The 19,025-nt window shown below is 35.1% G+C and overlaps 1 protein-coding gene across 8 annotated transcripts in view; it reads left to right on the top strand.

Annotated features, from left to right (window-relative positions):
* Positions 1-19,025, top strand: part of ZBTB20 (zinc finger and BTB domain containing 20) — an 816,756-nt gene continuing 797,731 nt past the window's right edge. For 4 of the 8 annotated variants that reach the window (XM_021932980.2, XM_021932880.2, XM_021932915.2 and 1 more), the window contains exon 1: positions 1-161. The gene's annotated coding sequence lies outside the window, so the exon portion shown is untranslated. Of the gene's footprint in view, positions 162-477; positions 2,543-19,025 lie in introns of those variants that run through there. The other 4 variants (XM_021932881.2, XM_021932908.2, XM_021932932.2 and 1 more) reach the window with 2 other exon arrangements.

The raw sequence follows: 19,025 nt of genomic DNA, 5'->3' as shown, positions 1-19,025 counted from the left end.
TCATTGGCTCACTGAAGCCAAGAGTGGCGTGAGAGCAATCCTATAGCGGCGAGCGATAGAGGGTTCGCGGAGTGAGGCGTCCAATGTATGCCTTCTGCTGAAGAAGTAGGGGCGGGGGGAAGTTTAGGAGTTGAGGAAAGAAGATTAAAGAGCGCGAGGAGGTAACGCCAAAAACTCTAATTTGTTGTGGGGCGGGCGGAAGGGAGGGAGGAGTGTGTGCGTGCCGAGGGGGATGAGGCGTCTGCGAGGCGCCTGGAGTGGGGGGCGGCGGGACTGGGAAGGAGGGGAGCGGGGTGGGGTTGGGGGAGCGAGTTACAGAGCGGCGAGCCAGCGGGCCCTGAGCTGGCCGAGAGCGCGCGCCCCCGCGCCCGGCCCCGCCCGCGCCCCCTCCCCCGGCGCCCCTCCTAGCGCCCGGAGGCTGCCTCGCCCGACCCGGCGGGGAGGCGGGAGGGAGGCGTGGGAGGGTCGGCGGGTGGCGGGGCGGGCGGGACGTCCCGCAGCTGGAAACGTGTCTTCTGCCTTCTTCTTTCTACTCCCTGCGCCTGGAGCCGCTGCTTCCAAGAAGAGGAGCTGAGGGGGACTAGCCGGGGCTCAGGAGCTGCTAGAGGCGCCCGCTTGTCTTCTGCCCCCTCCCTCCTCGCCCTCCCCTGCTTGCCGTGGCTCTCGCGGTCTCTGGAGCGTCTTCAGAGAACTGGGGGGCAGGAGGTGTCCTGGCCCCACAGCCGCTGGATGCCTCTCCAGACGCCGGAGCTCCCGGCCCCCGCCTGCTTCGCTTCTACGACTAGAGAGGAGGGGGATTGGGAAGGGAAGACACACCTTTCCTTCTTTCTCTTCTCCTTTGGGCCACTTTGGAAACATTAAAACATGTTAACACTTTCTGATACCTGAGATAAAAATGGTTGGAAGGTTCTTGAAAGTTTAAAACGAATGCCGTCTCTCGTACATTGTTTAATGCATTCCTGTCTGTGTGGCTTTTGGGTCCTCCCCCTACCCCCCGCCCCCAGCTGTTATCCTTTTTAAGGATGCTGAAGAGGCATGAGGCAGGGATTTTCTAAAAGTTCTATTGATAAACACACTTGCACAAACATATGCTAGGCACACAAACTATAAACATTAGCGAAAAACACAATATGGCGTACAGCTACGCTACCTAGCGCGGTAATCCTCTGATCTCTCACTCCGAACCGGGTTGAATGAGGTCAGTAGCAGGATGACAGCTCTCCAATAAAAATCTGAATGAATCAGGAAGTAGTTTGGAAGCTTGCGGGTGTAGTACTGTCCTTAGAATCAGCATTGACCAAACCTGAGTTGAACATGTTACCTTTGTAGACATGTGAAAATCTCCACTGTTTTTTCTATTAAAAATACCAAAATGGTGCTAAAGTCAAGTTTTCTCACTGCGTGGCCGTGTATAAATTTCAGCAAAAAAAATTATAGAGACCGTTCACCCAGTGTTTTCAAGTGAACGCGATTCTGATGTTACTGTTGTAACTTGTTGCCAAAGTTTTAAAACACAATCACCATTTTATACATAAATTATATAGCTAGAGACACCAAATTTAAGTGATAACCCGTCGTCCTTAAGTTTATAATGGTTTGTTTTCATTTCTGCCCCTGTTCCCAATCCCAGGTACCCTTTGCATCTTGTGGGAATATTTATATAGATCCCCCGCCACCCCCAGTTACATACAGTCAACCTTTCCTGTCCCTGGGTTCTACATCTGTGGATTTAACCAACAAATATTTTGGGTGTGGGGGAATAGATGGAATAGAATATATATAGACGTTTTTTCTTGCCACAATTCCATAAACAATACAGTATAACAACGATTTATTAATACATAACATTTACTTGTATTAGGTATTATAAGTAACCTAGAGATGATTTAAAGTATATGGGAGAATGTGCTTAGGTTAAATGCAAATACTACACGATTTTATGTAAGGGATTTGAGCATTTGTGGATTTTGGTTTCCTAGAGAGGTTCCAGAACCAATCTCCCATGGATACTGAGGGTCAGCTGTAAGTTTGCCTAGTCAAGATGTGGCTACTTTCTGCGTTTTTGCTTTAAAATGAAGAATCTGTATTTTTCTAGTGAAAGAAAAAAAGTTTACATTGATTTTCCTGCCTTTGTTCTTTGTGATTCTTAGAATATAACAAAGTTGTTGCACACATAGTGCATGGTGATATTCCTGTGCCATCATTCCGGTAATCTCCTAGGAAAGCTTTTGGAATTGCCCTTGAAGAATTGCTGATGTTCAGTACTCAAGGCTTAATTTTCAAGATTGGGGTTGTGATTTTTATGGAGCTCAATTTTGGAGGGCCTTAGGTTTGGGGACACATGGTGTTGAAGTAAACAGGTGAGAAGAAGAAAAGTGAGATTTCTAGAACTGTATTAGCTGCTCAGTGAGTTGGGCAATTGGATATTTTTGGTTTTATGATTTCAGATTTTATAGACCAGTGGAATACAGGCCTTGTGCACATGAAGATCAGGTGACAAGTTTGCTGGCTACCAGCCGCCACAGCAATATGCCCTGTCATGGTGAGGTCCTAATTTTAACAAACTAAAGAAAGTATCAGATTAAAAATTGTCAAATTTTATCCATTTCCAGGAAGAAGTCTTTATGCTTACCCAGCTAGGCCCGTGTTTTAAGATTACTACAAAACGAAGAAAATGCACATATAGGTCATGTGTACATTGACTAGCTACTAAAATAAAATATGAGGTTAAATGGAATACTAGAGGAAAGAGAAACTTTCATGTGTGGGCTATAATTGGGGAAGGGGGTGTTTAGAACTACCAGTTGATGTGATGCCAGTTTCTTATATAGTTAGATCAGAAAGTTTTTGAGACCCGGAAATATCTAATTCCTCTTGTTGTCCTGTTAATAAGAATTTGACTACTTGGTATAGGAAGAAAATCTAAGAAAAAAATATTTTAAGTGAATTATTTTTGTTTCATTAGTGAAAGTCTTCAAAAGACTTTTCAGACAAATTGGACTTTCTAGTAAAAAGGCTAGTCTGAATAATTAGGTAAATTGGACTTTCTAGAAAAAAAGGCCAGTCTGAATAATTAGGTCATTTTAGAAGGGCAATAAAAGCTAAAACTAAGTTCCTGCAATCTATAATTTCTAAAATAATTACATATTATTCTGAATAACTTCAGAGAGTTAGTGGCAAGCAGAGACTTCTTTAAAACATTTGGAATACAGAAGTAGAGATTAATGTGCTTTGCTTTAGTCTCTGAAATAATCATATTTTTCTGAAATGGATGGTTAAATTTATCATATTGTTCTACACACTTGGAGTATAATAACGAACAAGAGAGAAAATTGCCTGCCCTTGTGGAGCTTACGTTCTAATGTCACATACACTTTGTGCATTTTAGATTGTTAGGGGAGGAGATTTTTGAATGAAACTTAAAACCTAGCTGCTTTCTTGTTTTAGGAACTGCAATTTGAGAGAGCTTACAGAAGTTTGAGAAGGAGGAGGTGTTTACCAGTTGGCAGTGATAGGAAAGGAAGATCTTAGTTTATTTCTTATTTGTACTTTGTGTTACTGTCATGAAACTTTCTCCATATATTTCAGTTGGTAATTTTAACAGGTAGGGATTTTTTTTTCATGATTTCAATAATGTCTTTGAAATAAATAAAATATTGCTTTATATTAAAAAAAATCTTGTGTCTTGAAATTTACTATAAAATTCCTACATAGTATTACCTTGTTAGCAAAATGTGGTAAAACAAAAGCTAGAATATCTTGTTAGTTTTTGGTTAGGGTATATTTTTAGGAAACTATCTGAAAAATCTTTTTCAGTTCTGGGTTTCTTTTTAGTTTTTTGAGATGGGAATCTTCTTTTATTGCCCAGGCTGTACTTTAACTCCTGGGCTCAAGTGATCCACCCTCCTGCCTCAGCCTCCCAGTAGCTGGGACTACAGGTGCATGCCACCATGCCTAGTTTCAGTTGTGATTTTATCAAGAGAAGGTGAAAATTTGTTGTAATTAGTTTATAGGCGACATTAAAGACAAGAAGAGAGACCTGCAAAAAATGCTTTGTTATTTAAACCATTTTTTCAAAAGCATTTGATTGGCACTTTTCTGCTTTAATAGACTTATTTGCAATGCAAGAGGAACATTACAGAAGATTTTAGCAATACTTTAATCATTTAGTCTGTAGGTGTAAAAATCCTGGGTTTCTAACAGAAGGAAAGTTGGTACCTGGTTAAATGAATATATGATTTAATGCTGAGTTTGTGACTTCAAGTAGTGGGTGTCTCACCTTTCCAAAATCTAGTTCATAGTTCTCAAATAACAGTTCTTCTTTTTAATTTTTTTTCCCCTCTGTCATGGTGAGTCTTACTTTGTTAGCCAAATACAAGTTTACTTCTTAAGTGGAATAACTTTTTTTTAATACAATTCTCCCTCCACCAGTCCTCCCATCCTCTGCTGAGGGTTTATTGCACTATACCTACATTAGATCTTTATTTATGCTAATTTGGAACATAATCAGCCTCTTCCAGAAAGGGTACATATTAATGCACTTTAGAGCAGTTTGTGATTGCCTCTGGCTATTTGTATACAGACTTACTAGCATCTGAAAGCTATAAATAGGAAGATTTAGGAGGAAACAGACTTTATAACTAATGGAATACATTGTTTCAGTTGATTTTTTTGTTGTTGTTGTTGGAGTCTTGCTCTGTCACCAGGCTGGAGTGCAGTGGTACAATCTTGGCTCACTGCAGCCTCCGCCTCCCAGATTCAAGCAATTCTCCTGCCTCAGCTTCCTGAGTAGCTGGGACTACAGGCACGCGCAGCCACGCCCTGCTATTTTTTTTTTGTATTTTTAGTAGAGATGGGGTTTCACCATGTTGGCCAGGATGGTCTTCATCTCCTGACCTCGTGATCTGCCCGCCTTGGCCTTCCAAAGAGCTGGGATTACAGGCATGAGCCACGGCGCCAACCTCAGTTGAATTTTTTTAGAGAGCAAAATGGAAGAATGGCGAATAGAATGTTAAAAAGTAAGACCGTTTCCTGTTTTCTGGTAAGGATGGTTGATCAATGTGTGTTTGCATATGTGTGTGAGTATATATTTATAAATGAGCAGTTTTTGAATAAAGATATATCAATACTGGATAAATAATTCCAGTCCTGCCTTGTGGTCCTTGACATGGAGTGTATTCAGGGTTCCCTGGTGATTTTGTTTAAGCCACTTTGTTACCAAAACTTTACTGTGGATAGCATAGAAACACAAGCTAATTAAATTTCTATAAATTTTATTATATTTTTGGGATGAAATGTTATTTTGGAAGTATTTTTTTTAAGCATGATTACCAGCCAACCTGTAAAATGAATGAAATCTGAAGTGCAGAGTTCATAGAACCTTACATCTACCTAAGATAGTTGAGTTTCAAGAAGGTATTCATAACGGCAGAAGATGAAATCTTGACATCTGTCAAATTTTTATAGTAATAAAGTAAGCATGACTAAGTTTATTAATATTCATATTTGTAAGGTAAGTCTAAGCAAGTGTACAGTGCATTTTAAGTCAAAATTTGGGGTGTTATTGGCTAGACACAGTCATTTCTTTGCCAGCGATACTAGGCTGTGTGAAGACTAACCATCTGTCAAGTGATAGAGACAAAGAAAGGTTTTAATATACTAGTCTAAAATTTCCACAAACTTGTTTTGAATTGTATTGTCATTTCCTTTTGGCCTTCATACTCTGTATTGAATATGCACTGGGTCAATCACCCTACTTTGTTTTATGAACAAACTATTCAAGGTCCAGATAAGGTTATTGTCACAGCTGATGTGATCTAGAGGCAAGATAAAATATGTTTGATTTTGCTTTCATATAATCAAAAACTCACAGTGGGCCACCCACTAGTAGTTACACAAATGGTTTCAAGTGTACTTGTTTTCACCCACCCATTCTAAATTTTGGGTGTCTTAATTATTTTGCTTTATATATTCAAGCCTTGTATTTCAAACCCATTCCTGAGCTGTTTGGGGGAAGAAAAAGTAGCAACAGGAATCCAGATTGCCTGTTTTAGGTACAATATGGTGTGATGTGAAATTGAAACAGCAGATTGGTGAGAAACTTTAGTTTCAAACAAATATAAACTAGTTTGTTTAGTGAAGTCATACACAAAACAGTAGTTTCTATTGACAGGGCAATGTTTTTTTCAGTGAATCCCGTATCATGAGGTCACTTTTGTTCTTTGGGCCAACAGTCTATTTTCAAGGTGTCATATAAGAAAAAGAAGCACTAAATACTGCTGATTGTAATGATATACTTACATATGGCAGCCCAAGAAATTATTTATAGCAGTGCTAATTATATCAATAAAAATAGCAGTATTAATACTGTGTCAAAATCCATTCTTGACAGTATGAAGTAAACAGAACTATAGTCAAACAAAGCAGCCAGCCTGTCTTTACTGTCAGCTCGTGGATATGCACTTTAAGAAAAATATACACACAGTTTAGGGAGTTGAGTGTACCAATTTAATCTCTTTTCAATTACTTTTGGCTTTTAAAAAGATGTTCTAATTCAACATAATGTTAAGAAGATTTTGATTTTTAGTTTTGAAACTCTTGGTACCCATTTTCTTACTGTCACTAGTAAGTTTGTAGAAATTTATTTGTATTTCACTGCTTTATAAATTATAACAAATTCATTTTAGTGTGCCCTCATTTTGGAACACAGATTATCATTGCAAAAGGAAACTATTAATAGAACAATCTCTAGCAATATACAAAACAAAACAAAACAAAACTCCTACCACCACCACACACACATACACACTCTCTCTCACTCACACACATTTTTCAATAAATCTCTGGCTTCCTTTGGACATAAGAAAATGTTTGAAATACAAGACTTGAATATATAAAGCCTTTTCCATGGTTTTGATTTAAGATAAAGCATAAATTTCGTTTGTAGTTTTCATTACTTCTAACCAGTTTTTACAATTTTATGGTATTTTAAATGTGTTGTCTTAGGAATATAAAATTAAGTAAGTAGAAGTAATTACATCCAAAGATTTTTCACTTGGGGACAATATCTACCTTTTCAATCTCATATATTAAATTTAACTCTTACTTTATTATACATTGTCAAAAATCTCAGATGTGGAGTTAGTAGAGGTTGTTCTAGGTCTACTGCTGCCAGTAATTAGTTATATGATCCGTGGCATGTTGCATAATCTATGTGGATCTCCACCTTAGCACCTTAAGAGTTTTCATTTTTAGGGTCATTTTCAGTTCTAATAATCTGAATTTGTTTCCTTCAACAATTGAATTGTTATTTTAGCTTCTGGTAATGTTACTGAAACTGATGCTTAGGACACCTAGAAAGAGTATATGTAAAATACCTGACTTTGCTTTCCACTTTTAGTCTTTCATAAAAGTTTAATTTTAATGATACTTGCTTTTTAACAGCACACTAGTAAGGTATAGATATATGATATTAAGTACTTACAATCTTTCATAGTGGGTAAGTATAATAAATCTATTAGTTTACATAAATACTTTGCCAACTCATCTTAACTCAGAAAAGTATATTGGTAAGAGAATTTGTAAACTTGGCTCTGCATTTCATGCAGCATAAAGTTGTTAAATTGAGGATGCAGGTAACAACAGAATGAATCAACTCACATTTTCTATTTCTATAAAATCTATAGCTAGATACATTTATTCAAAGATAAAAGATAAATTTGGTTTTGTGATTCTCTTCTCTAAGCAAAAAATAGGTATACGTTGAGTAATCAGGAACCACCTCATGCAGATCTTATAAAATTGGTAATTTTTAACTACTGCATTTAGTTTTTGATCCTATATTATATCCGTGCACAGATAGATTTACATAGGAAGGAAGATAAGGTAGGCAAAGAAATTTGGCTATTTTGATGTTTCACAGCAGAAATAATCTGTTAGAATATACTTTGCAAATATTGTCATGTTATAGATAACAGTTGTTTCTTGAAAGAAACAACTATATACAATTTATATGTGTCTACTTGATCTTTAATGATAAACTCAAAGTTCTCATTTTAAATTTCACTCTCAGTTTCTGTTTAATTGACTCATCCTTTTTGCTAGCATGAATGGTAGTGAGAGGCTTAAAGCTATCTAACATTACCTATTCACAGATGGAAATAGCAATTTACAGGAAGCTATGCTGTCCTGTATCCTCTCATTTCCTCATATCCACCCACAGCTCCAGAGGTTCTTGGTACTGATCATATAATATTTTATAAGTCACCTCCTAGCCAAAATATACTCTCTAATTTGTTAGATAATGCTATTTTAGCTTACTAAACATCTAGCCAATCAGGAGAAATTGTAAGAATTTTAGATAAATTGTTGTACACAAAAGGTGGAATGGATGCTTCAATGCATGCAAGTAATGGAAAAGATACTCTAAATGTGCTTAAAGGAAGCTGGCTTTAGTGTTAACTGAAACCCAGTATACGTATTGAAGAATCACTGTAACTCTTCTAGAGCCATCAGTACCAAAAAGACTAGCAAAATTATTAGTGGGAAGCACAGTGAAAATTAAATGCATTCTATCCTTGTATTAAACAGTAATACTAATTATACCACCAACACCAATAGTAGCCAACATTTACTGAGATCTTACTTTGTTGCAGTCATTGGTTGTATCTGCATTTTTTCAGTTAATTCCACAATCCCATGAGACAGGTACCTTTATTATCCCAATTTTAAAGATATGCGCAGGCCCAGAAAGGGTAAGTATCTTGTTCAAAGTCACACAGCTAAGTATAAAACACATGGGAAATTAAACTCAAGTACAGCTCTGGAGAACCTAAGCTCTTAATCACCACCGCATCAGACCTCTATTCTGGGACCATTTTAACTCAGTGCCTGCCCAGATTAATAATGGCAATTTTATTTCAGAAAGGCATAGATTTGGAGAAGGGTCTAGAGAAGGGTGCAAGGTGAAAGAGTTGTAAGTAGGAACAATGGTTGCTCTGATAGTCTTTTTAAAATATAACTCTTCAATCTAGAATTAAAAATGATGATAGAGAATTTGTCTAAAGGTTGTACAGTGAATGAACTTTAACTGGTGCCTGATTCAGTTCTGTTTGCAACAGTGGAGCTGGGTACCATGTTAAAGCAGGCCTTGGAAATCATGGGTAGGAGCAGGACAAAGGAAGCATTACTGGAAATTCTGGGAAGGTAGAGGTCAAAAAGGAAAACTAAATTAAACCCAACTGAATAACCGAGAACCAGGTATCATACAGAAATAGGGGTGAAAGAGACCAGAAACAATATATTCAAAGGGTAGCAGATCCTATGACTTTGGAAGGCTTTTGTGTTTGTTTGTTCTTTGTGCCCTGAACATTTGTTTCAGAAACCAATAGCTGGCTTACATATGTGTCACTGAGAGTTTGGAATACAAAGACTGCTATGCTTTAGGCACAAAAACATGATCATCAATCCTAATCTAGAATTAGGCAGTAAGTTTAAGTGCATGACAAAGATTTGCAATTTAGCACGGTCTATGTGGTAAGCCATTTATTGAATGCCTACTGTGTGCCACCCAATTTGGAAATCACTGTTCTAGGAGCATTTATAATCTACATTGTTGTTTGCTGTCCAATTTTCAAAAACAAGAACACATCTGTTAACTTTCTTGAGGATGTGATGGATATGAGGGGTAAAATATTATATAACCTTAATTTTATTTTATTTATTATGGAATTTAGCCTTTGTCTCCTCCTTCCCGTATTCATGGAATTTTAAAACAGCCTCTACTATGCTTTGAATGGAATACAGTCTAGACTTTTATTATGTACTTTAACTTTTCCTTGATTTGTCACTGTACTGAAAGAAAGATTTAATTTTATGTGATAGTATAAATGCATTTCTATCAGAGTAGTAGTCTCAAATCAGTTCAAGTAAAGTCAGTGCACATGACTTTGTATTGTATTTAGTATAGTCAGCATGCATGAATTAAAAGGAATTATAGTAACCTTTAAAGTAAATTTTTATTTCAAATAATTTAAATGACCGCCAACCAAGTACATGTGTCATGTATACATACATACTCATATACCCTTTGTATACAAGGTATTAAAAACTTAAAAAGTTTTCAAAAGATAATATTCATTGTTAAGCTATATTACATATATGAGCTGTATCATCCTAATGCAGTCAAAGAATAGTGAAATTGCTATCCATCCCTTATGTGTCTTTACTGTTCCTTATGAGAATATCTGATATTTTCTTTATTCTCTTATTTCTAGTACATTAAGAAGTATAGTATAATAATCATTTTATATAATTCAAATGGATACATCACTGAAAAATGTATTTTAAACTTAGAAAAATTATCAGCATTCAGTTTGTGCATGGCACCTTTCTCCTCAAGTTCATCATCAGTGGTACTCTATTGTTCTTGTAATTTTGATAGCCTGTGGTACCTAGTGTTCTTAACAGCTATGTTGTTTGTATCTCACTGTCCTTTATATATCTGATCCTCAGAGAAATACTTTTGAACACTCATGCTTTTAATAATCTTTATTGTTTTAGAAAGGGATTGAGAACAAGGCAATACTATGTTAAAGGGGTATGCTATGAAAAGCAGTATGGGAAAAATGAACAAAATTCTAGGTTCTTCTGATTCAAATATTCTACCTTACAGTCTCAACATTTGTTGTTAAGTGAATTACCAAAGTGTGTAAGAGCCAAATAAATGGTGGTTTCTGTCCTTTGGGGTATGCATAACTCTGTTTCTGTCTTATATGTGTAATGATGAGTTTTATTATGCAAAAATGGGCACATCTGGGGTAAAGTGAATTTGATTCAGTGTGATGTTTTATATGCAGTTTAACTTATAACTTAAATTCTTTGATCTTCATCACTTAGGAAAGGTAACATTTAGAATTCTAGTACACTTAACTGCAGTTCCTTAATGACAGGTACTATGCTTTATTTATCTTTATAGCCTTAGTGCTTAGCCTAATATCTGGCACACAGGAGGAATTCAATAAATTGTTGATCAGGCTTTTTTGTACTTATCCTAGGAAAATTATTTTTTCCTTACTAGGCTATCCATTTACTTATTGGAGTTCAAATTTAGCATTGTTAAAATTGTTATTACCCATTATAGACTTTCCCTGTACTTTTCCAAGACCCAATGTGTTTGTGCATGCTCACAGTTTTCTATCCTTTTAGGTACTTAATGAAATTCTATCATGGCAGAAGTTCCAATAAAATTACATTTACTGTGATTCAGAAAAGAAATATGTCAGGTATCTCCCATCAGTGGTAAAGCAAATCTACTACAATCAATTCAGGATATTGTGTTGAATAGAGTACACAGAATTATATTATCTGCTGATTTAAGGATGAAACCCATATTTCATATCCTATATGATTCCTATCTGGATAGGGGGACAAACAAAGCACAGTATGCTTTGTAATTCATAGATTGCAATTGAGATTTTGAACTTTTTATATGAGCTTTCTAATTCTTAAGGAATGTTCATAAAATTTCACACAATTAAAAAATAGTTTTAATTATTTTACCTAATATTCTGAGTTATTTAGAAGTCTCATCCAGTTAAACCCTGTAATATTAGTGATAATATGATATAATTACTTAGCTCTTCTACAAAGCAAAAAAGGTAATTGGGTTGTGAACAATACAGAGGGTAAAATCATGTAAACCATATGTGGGACATATGTAATTCCTGTATAAATAACTGACATACTTTTTCGTATTTATAAAACTTGTTAGACATTGGGAAACGTGATTGGCTAAAGTCATAATTTGTCTTTCTAACTGAAACTACAGCAAATTGATTTGAAGTTGTTTTCAAAACAAAAGATAATTAAGTCCTGGAATAATTAAAACTGGGATTGCATTAAAGCTTACTTAAAGTGATTAATAGCTGGAGTGTATTTCATGATCTCTATCTAAGAGCATGCAGAAGACCATATTGTCATTTTATATATTCAGGAATATGCTTTCTGAGGAAACTATTGATTCTTAGGAATAAGTATAATGCAGTCCAGACATACGTCACACCCACATACCCTACTCCACTCCAGGTTTTTTTAAAAATTAAAGACTTTGAAAACAAAGTAGCTGTATATGGTTATCTTCTTCCAATTCCAAGCTGCCTGCCCTTCTGAAGCAAATGGCTGCTGTGACCTATAAACAACTGTCCTGACACCTTGGACAGAGAAACACTGCTTTGAAACTTTTCTGCCTTCAGTTGGGCAAGCAACTGGAGAATGGTGCTGGAGTCCATGGGTAAATATGAGAAAGCAACAGATATTGGGAGGAGGAACTTGGGCTTTAGAGGTTTGTGAACTCCTGTAGGAGAAGATCAGTATTTACCCATTTTAAGTACCAAAGTGTCTCCAACTAGCTAAAAAGCTAAAGTAGCTGAATGTCCTGGTGGAGTCCTCTCTGTCTTTTGAGGCTAAAAAGAAATAAAGATAGGACAACAGAGCTGTTTCTCCATGTGCCTTTGCAGGGAACTGACAGGCTATTTACCTTTGCTTTTCACCACCTGTGATATTTCTGCCATTTAGGATAATCTGGCAATCAGATCTGAGCTCCATTGAGTTAGCGAAAAATAGCAATTCGTTTAAGAAGAGCCATAGCAAGTGAGAGAGAAAGATCAGAGTACAAACTCCAGATAACTAGGACTACTGGCAACAACATGAAAACTGAATTTGAAAACAAAAATTGGGAGCACTTAAGAAAATTCGAAGAACAGAAAATAATTTCAGATATTAAATATATCTCATTTGAACAACTCAGGATTTGTGGGAGAGCATAGTCACTGTTGAAACATGAGTTAGTGAATGAAAAGACCAAATGCAAGAAATGTATCCAAGCATATAAAAAAGCCCATGGTGAAATATTGAATAAAAAAGATGAGATTTGGAGGATAGATCTAGACATCAAAATGTGAATAATAGGAATTACAGTGGGAAAAATTAGTATAGATAATGAAGAGGTAAAATTTTGTTTATTTATTTAGTTTTGAGATGGAGTCTCGCTCTATCACCCAGGCTGGAGTGCGGTGGCATGATCTCAGCTCACTGCAACCTCGGCCTTCCAGCTTCAAGCTATTCTCCTACTTCAGCCTCCCGAGTAGCTGAGACTACAGGTGCATGCCACCATGCTTGGCTTTTTGTATTTTCAGTGGAGATGGAGTTTCACCGTGTTAGCCAGGATAATCTCAATATCCTGACCTTGTGAACCACCCGCCTTGGCCTCCCAAAGTAAAAATTTTTACAAACTAGCAAAATTTATCAGATATTAAGAAAGATTGGAGTCTGTGGATTAAAGGGTTTACTGATTTATTGTCTTGATTGAAAGAAAAGACACATTTAAGTATATCCTAATAAAAGTTCTGAAATCTAAAAATTGAGACAAAAGTAGAAAAAACAAATTCCTATAAAGGGGAAAATATCAAAGTATCATAAGGACTTCACATTTGCGTATCTGTAACACTGGAAGTTACAAGATAGTGGAATGATACTTGCAGACTGCTGAAAGAAAATGACTATAATTCAAGAATCTGCATGCCCAGAAAGTTATTTGCAAGCCAATGTGAGAAAGAAATACATTTAAGAATATGCAATAATTCATTGTATGTAGTGATTATATCCCCTCTGAGAAAATGCCAGTCTGGATTATAAGCAAACAACAAATGAACTAGAACAAAGACTTTAAGATGAGGAAGATGAAGAGGAAAGAAAATGGTAGGAATAATGAGCATTTATATATAAGTGTGTGTGTGTATTAATTTTATCTAACAGAGATAAGTGGCTAGCAATATGAAATATATTAGGTAATTTGAGGCTCTTGAAATAAAAGGATATTTCTTTAGAACATTTTAAAATGTACTAAGCTGTCTCTTCGGAACATGGGAGATAGAGAAGGTGGGAAGCTGGAAAGTAAAAGGAGGAAAATGGGTGGTGGGAGATGAGAGGAAAGGAGGAAGAGGAGGGAGGGAAGTGAATATATTCTAAAGATCTCATTTATTTAAGAAAAGGGGAAAGGGGGAATAGAATCTCTTGGTGGTGGAGGGGAAGTGTCTTTTACATATATTAATCTGTTTATTAGAGTATAGAAAGGGAAGATAATCTTTAATGCAATGAAATAGCACGTAGAATTTATATATTAACAAGGAGACAATAGAATGCATAGCCACTTGATGAAACAAAATAGAGAAGGGAATGAGGAAACAATAATATAAAATAAGAATATAAAGTAACTGAAAAATATACCATTAAGCACATCAATTACTACATTGAGTGTATATGGACTAAATGCTCCCATTGAAAGACAGTTAATATCAGACTACACTAAAAAACATAAGCCAGCTAAATTATATTACTAGAAAAATAAGACCAAGTTATGAAGAAGAGTTATTTGTAAAATGAGGAGCATAAAGATATCAGGCAAATGCAAACAAAAAAAAATAGCAAAATATGAATGACAACATTTATTAAATAAGATAGAATTTAAGGTTAAAAGTATTAAAAAAGAAAGAAGGGGTACTATAATAAGAGGCACAGTTTGTGAAGAAAATAACCACATAAAATCTGTATACGGCAGGTTTATTTATAGTAATTACATAGAGTACAAATTATTGGAAAGGTCTAGACAGTTCTGTTACACACAAACAATGAATAAGATAAATGGAGTAATTCATAAACTTGATTTGATATACATATAGAATCTGACATTCTTTAAATATTTTGAACATCTCTGCACTTGGCTGCTAAGAAAACTGAGTTTTAGAGAGCAGAGATTTTGCAGGCACTTTCTATGACTATAACATATATCACATTTTAACAGTTTTTCTAAAAGGTTGAAAAAACTACATAGAAATTGAAACATTCCTAGATATCTTTTGAATAAAGAGGAAATCACCTAGAAAGCAATGAAAAGGAAAATATTTTCTGTAAAAGCCAATGAAAACTAGCTAAAACAGTTGTCAGAGGAAAACTGATAGCCTTAAAGGCCTTTGTTATTAAGGAAGATAGAAAATGAAGATAACCTAATGTTAAGAAGTTAGTATAAAGAATAATACAAGATAGAAGATGAGGGGATTGTTAGAAAGATGAAAGTAATGAAATAGAAAAACCATATAGTAAAACCCAAAAGAACCCAAAGAACCCAAAAAGGTGGGTTCTTTCCCAAAGAACCCAAAAAGGCTAGTTCTTTGGAAGGATCAGTGTGATACATAAACTCCTTGTGAAGATGATAAAGCAAAAAAGAAAATGAGCCTATCAATTCCACTCTGAGGTATATACTCAAGAGGACTGATAGCATATGTTCACATAAAATTTATACTCAAATATTCATGGCAGCATTATTCATAGTAGCCAAAAAGCAGAAGCAGCTCACATCCATTAACTGCTGAATGAATGAATAAAAATTATTCATCCATCATATATCTATACAATATAATATTAGCCATAAAAAATAATGAAGTACTGATACATACTGTAACATGGATGAACCTTGAAAACATGCTGAGTGAAAGAGGACGCACTCAAAAGGCTACATATTGTGTGATTTCATTTATATGAAGTGTCCAGAGTAGGCATATAGGTGGAACCAGAAAGGAGATTAGTGGTTGCCAGGGGCTGGGAGAAGGAAAAATGGGGAATGACTGCTTAATGGATATAGGGCTTCCTTTTGGAGTGATGAGAATGTTCTGGAGGTAGTTGGTGATATTTATATAACCTTGTGAATGTCACTAAATTATATACTTTAATACAGTTAAAATGGTGAGTTTATGTTATATGAATTTTAATTCAATAATAAAACTTTAGGATAAAGAATGACAAAAGTAGATAATTAGAAATGAAAAAGAAAAAACTGGAAGATGAAAAGAGTGTTAAAATAAATAAGAATGTAGCTATGTGGCAAATTTAAAACCCATGAGAAATAAAAGGTCTTTTAGTCAAATACAAATTATAAAAATTGACCTAAGAAGATGTAGAAAGCAGATACTACTGAGCGTAGAAAAGATTAGAATTTGACCAAATGTTGTCACTTAAACATAAGGAATACATAATTTCGATGTAAATTAAATCATTCTAGGCCATGGAAAAATATCAAAATATTCCATAATTTTATTTAATATCTAATTCTGTTAAGGATTATATAGTAAACGTATAATTTCACTTATGAAATAAATTAAAAAATTCTAAGGAAAACATTAGCAAATATTAACAGTGAATCAAAATAACAACTCACTAGGAGCTATTTTAAAATATATTTTTAAGTAGGAATGTAAGCATGATTCAATAATAGGAAGTATACCAATTTAATTTATTACATCATCAAAGGAGAAAAACCATGTTTATATCAATAAATAGCAAAAAGTATTCTAAATTTTGAGTTTTTTTTTTTTTTTTTTGTCTTTTATTTTGAGACAGGGTCTCACTTTGTTGCCCAGGCTGGAGTGCAGTGACACGATCAGGGGTCACTGCAGCCTTGACCTCCTGGATTCAAGTGATCCTGCCACCTCAGCCTCCAGTCAAAGTGCTGGGATTACAGGCATGAGTCACTGCACATGGCCAAATCTGTTAAATCCTAAGAATATTTTAATTAACAACAGAAATTAGACAAGGAACCATCACAATTATTTAACATTATTTTAGAGGCTTTATCATATACAGTAGGTAAATGATATAACATTAACATTTGTAGAGAAGAATGTGAAGTGTCTCTTGCTGATGATATATGATCTAAATGTTTTAGAAACTTACATTTTAAAATCTAGAAAAATGAGTAAGAAAAATTGATAAGGTAGTTGGATAAAAGATAAGATGAAAAAAAACTCTACTCTGGAGGAATTTGGACATCTCTGAGAGTTTTTTCCTAATGGGAAAATATCATTCCATTTTCCAAAGAAACACAAATTACAAAATGCCTATTAATAAGTTTTTCAAGAAAGGTACAGGAACTGTATGAAAGCAAAGATATTAAAATGCATAAAACAGGATCTGATTAAGAGAAGGACAAACTGGTTTAGGATGGGAAAACAATAACAAAAATATTCTTTCAACGTTAATAAATTATATCATGCAATTCCAATTAGAATCTTGGGGGATTTATTTTTCTTTTTTGAAGTCAACAGTGTTATTTTAAAACTACTTGGAAGATTAAATGATAATGAAAGGCAAGTAAATATGAAAAAGCAATGAGGAGGAACTTGCGTTACACATACCAGAACATATTACGAAGTCAGCTAATTAAAACAACATGGTGATGGCCTGGTCATACATAATAGATCAGTGGAAATGATTGGCAAATTCTGAAAAAGATGACAACTTAGTTGGAAAATGAAGGATTTTAAAAATTAATGGGACTGGCATAACTGATGATCTCCGTGTGAAAAAATGAAAGTATATTCCCATTTTCCACCTTAACAGTGAGGTTTTGCCTCTTAGCATTTAAAAGTTGTGTTAGTCTTGTGGATTTAACATTTATTGCTAGTTGTAATATGGGGAAAAGCAACTTATTTGTTACTGGTGGAAATGTGATATATTCTACCTGTTATAAAATTCAGTCTTGTAAGACTAACAAAAACCTATTAAAATTATAATTTGCATATAGTTTGCAAGTACTTTAACCTGGCAGTCTCATTTTGGGGAATATATTCCATAGAAATATAGGTAGCAGTATTTTAAGAACATGTGTAGTTTTTGGTTTCCAGGTGGTTGTAACTTTATTGTAGTGGTAAAACTGCAGAAAACAGTAATCCCATTAACGAGGTAATGCTAGTAAATAATGGAAACCCAACCATGGGATATTATGTTGTTGTTAAATGATGTGAATTAAAGCTATCTCAGATCTTCTGGAAGAATTTCCAGGAGTTTTTTGTGAGTGAGAAGAGCAAGGTATAGAAAAGTGTCTATAATATTCAACCTTTAAAAAATAATGACAAAAATCCTTGACTATGTATATTTGTAGGTAATACCTGCATATGTATACATCTACCTTATAGTAGGGTTATTTTTAAAGGAAGAATATAGCAGGATGCATACTAAGTTATAAAAATGGATAACTATGAGAGGAGCAGATAGCCAAAAAACAAAGGAAAAGAAAAATTGTGCAAAAAACGTGTTCAAAACCCCACTTACGTATTTTATTAAAATTAGGTATATTTGAATATATATGCATAAAGAAATTAAAATAATTGGCCAGGCATGGTGGCTCACTCCTGTAATCCCAGCACTTTGGGAGGCCAAGGCAGGCGGATCACCTGAGGTCGGGAGTTCAAGATCAGCCTGACCAACATGGAGAAACACCGTCTCTACTAAAAATTCAAAATAAGCCGGTCATGGTGGTGCATGCCTGTAATCCCAGCTACTTGGGAGGCTGAGGCAGTAGAATCGCTTGAACCTGGGAGGCGGAGGTTGTGGTGAGCCGAGATGGCGCCATTGCACTCCAGCCTGGGCAACAAGAGCGAAACTGTCTCAAAAAACAAACAAAAAAAGAAATTAAAATAATTTTAAATATTATGGCTACTTCTGGTAGTAATTAGTTCATATTTCTGAATCTTGGCACCCAAGGAGGTTTTTTTCCTTTATATTTGCATTTTATTTAAGTTAATTTTGGACCATGTGTTACCAGAATTTTCTACATGTTCTCTTAAATCTTTAGATACTCTTCTAGCATTTCAGGCCAAATAAACATCTATAAATGATGTGTAGTTTGTGATTAAATCAGACTCTATTGGTCATGCCCACATCAGAGCTGACGTGCAGTTGACACCCCTTGGTAAAACTTAGAGTGTATGTTTCACTTTGTTCAGTGTTCAGTTTCTTTAGTTTGTACCTTTTGGGTCAGTTGTTAAATAATTTTAATATTACCCCTGTTGATGTCACAAATAAGTTAATAATGCCAATTATGCATGAATTGAGTCCTTACATATAGACGTTGATTGATAAATATTTGCTGATTTGACCTAATAGATTACAGGTACAATAATGATTTCAACAAAGTA

Source organism: Papio anubis, chromosome 2, assembly GCF_008728515.1.
Source record: "Papio anubis isolate 15944 chromosome 2, Panubis1.0, whole genome shotgun sequence".
NCBI classification, from domain to species: Eukaryota; Metazoa; Chordata; class Mammalia; order Primates; family Cercopithecidae; genus Papio; species Papio anubis.
Note: the sequence above shows the minus strand (reverse complement) of the source record. Positions and strands in the feature narration are given on the sequence as shown.